The sequence below is a fragment of the Pinus tabuliformis genome, chromosome 7, assembly GCF_031772625.1.
Source record: "Pinus tabuliformis cultivar Carrire ecotype Pingquan chromosome 7, CPIR1, whole genome shotgun sequence".
In the NCBI taxonomy this organism is placed as follows: Eukaryota; Viridiplantae; Streptophyta; class Pinopsida; order Pinales; family Pinaceae; genus Pinus; species Pinus tabuliformis.
The window spans coordinates 1,018,407,365-1,018,409,864 of NC_142293.1; the positions used below are offsets into that span (position 1 = coordinate 1,018,407,365).

A 2,500-nucleotide genomic window follows, 5' to 3' on the forward strand; every position below is an offset into this window, starting at 1 on the left:
CCCGCATCGGCTAACGCCGACTGCCCATCCAAGGGGACAAGATCACCACTCGCCGACGCACGCCACGAAACATCGCTTGAGGTATTTCAGCCAACCGCACCGCACGGGGCACGAACGACCAGCTCCGCTGCTCCCTAGCATATTGCAGGGAGCGCGTTTGAATGGGATGCGATGCCCAGACAGACGTGCCCTCGACCGAGGCCTCGGGCGCAAATTGCGTTCAAAAACTCGATGATTCACGAGATTCTGCAATTCACACTAAGTATCGCATTTCGCTACGTTCTTCATCGTAACAAGAGCCGAGATATCTGTTGCCGAGAGTCGTTTCCACGTACTACCGAAAAATCGGCCACAAAACTAAATAGGGGCAACCCCCCCACAACAAATGTAAGGCCAAGGGGCAAAAGGAGGAAAAACGCACGAGAGAAAGAGAAACAAAGGTGTCTAACCCCCTCACGGGGGGAGGCTCGAACAGAGGACAATCTCCCCCAGCCCCACGCCCTCGCAAAAAGGGGGGAAATGCGTGGGACAGCGATCGAGAAGGACTAGGGTGGCCACCCCGGGAGCTCGCGCTGCTTTTAGCCCTTCCCCGACACTAGCCCACAACAATTCCCCCTTTTCTCCATAGAGCTAGGGACCGAAAGGAAGAGAACAGGGTAGAAAACAAAGCACAAACAAAGCACAAGCCTCCCAAGCCCCGTGCCTTCGGCAAAAGGGGGGAATTGAAGGGGACGACGATCGAGAAGGACGAGGGTGGCCACCCTGGGATCTCGCACTGCGTTTCGTCCTTCCGAAACACCAATCCACAACAATCCCACCTTTTCTCTGTAAAGCTAGGGGCCACGAGGAAGAAGGGAAGAGAACAACAAGAGAGAAAGGATATATCAACCGTGGCTACTGGCTCACAAGGGGAGGAGGCTTCAAACAGAGAACAAGATTCCCCAACCCCGTGCCTTCGCAAAAAGGGGGGAACTGCAGGGGACGACGATCGAGAAGGACTAGGGTGGCCACCCTGGGAACTCTCACTGCTTTTCGTCCTTCCCGAACACCAATCCACAACAATCCCACCTTTTCTCCGTAAAGCTAGGGGTCGAAAGAAGGGAAGAAAACAACATGAAAGAAAGAGAGATATCAAACGCGTCCACCGGCTCACAGGGGGAGGCTCAAACAGGGAACAAGCTTCCCCACCCCCGTTCCTTCGCAAAAAGGGGGGGAACTGCAGGGGACGGCGATCGAGAAGGACTAGGGTGGCCACCCTCGGAACTCGCACTGCTTTTCGTCCTTCCTGAACACCAATCCACAACAATCCCACCTTTTCTCCGTAAAGCCAAGGGGCCAAAAGCAAGAAGGGAAGAAAACAACAGGAAAGCAAGAGATATCAAACGTGGCTACCGGCTCACAAGGGGAGGCTCAAACAGAGAACAAGCTTCCCAAACCCCGCGCCTTCGGAAAAAGGGGGGAACTGCAGGGGACGGCGATCGAGAAGGACTAGGGTGGCCACCCTGGGAACTCGCACTACTTTTCGTCCTTCCCAAACACCAATCCACAACAATCCCACCTCTCCTCCGTAAGGCTAGGGGCAAAAGGAAGAAGGGAAAAAAACAACACCAGAGAAACAAAGATCCCAAGAAAAGAGAGAATCTCAACAGCGCGCCGAGCAAGATGTCCGCTAACCAAAAAGAAATCAAACAAGGCACCCAATCAAAAAAGCATCCCACCTCTTCACACCCTCCCACATGCATTCATCACAACACCCTTTCCAGCTCTACAACATAGCAAACAACCAAGCAAATAAATCACAACCCAAAAATTGACCAATAGAAAAGACGAGGGCCACGATGAGACCAGTGTTTGGAGCACGTCACTAAGAGGCAAACAACCCCCCAACCCAACGACACAAGGCTTCAAACGACAAATAGACTGCTGCCCATAACACAAACCCACCCCGCTATTGCACCCCTCCGTGTACAAAACACCTGACAACCTTTCCAGCGAGAGAGTCAACGGGGGTCAAAGAATCAAACTCCAAAGAGGAGTTGTCACGGGCCGACACTCAACGCTAGAGAAAGCCGCGAGCCACAAATACATCGATGGTGCAAGGCCACTAGAGAGAGGGACATTCGCAAAATGCACACCATGAAACGAAGAAATGACGCGAGTCCCACAAAAAACCCACAATCCAAAGGGAGGAACAAAGACACAACCCGCTACTTTTTCCCTCAGAAGGGGAGTGGCTCACGAGAGGACGAGGAATTCCCTTGACGGCAAAGGCACGAGATAAGATTGCCACCCTCATGCCCGTCGGTGGGGAAAATTGCGATCTCGATGGAGCTCAGACCGAGGGATGGGTTTTTCATTCCCTGGACACCCAACCCTTCTGCGAGGGCATGTCGAGGAACGGTCGGGAGGGACTAGGGTGGCCAGCCCAACGGGTTGATCCGCTCTTCATCCATCCCATACTTGACCACACCCCAACAATCTCCCCTCACGGAAGGTTTGA

General features: G+C 53.4%; 1 non-coding gene across 1 annotated transcript; it reads right to left on the reverse strand.

The window, feature by feature from the left end:
• Positions 1–169: 169 nt before the first annotated feature.
• On the reverse strand, positions 170–323 carry LOC149251048 (5.8S ribosomal RNA). The gene has a single exon (XR_016267977.1). It is a non-coding gene; the product is annotated as a 5.8S ribosomal RNA (ribosomal RNA).
• Positions 324–2,500: the final 2,177 nt, after the last annotated feature.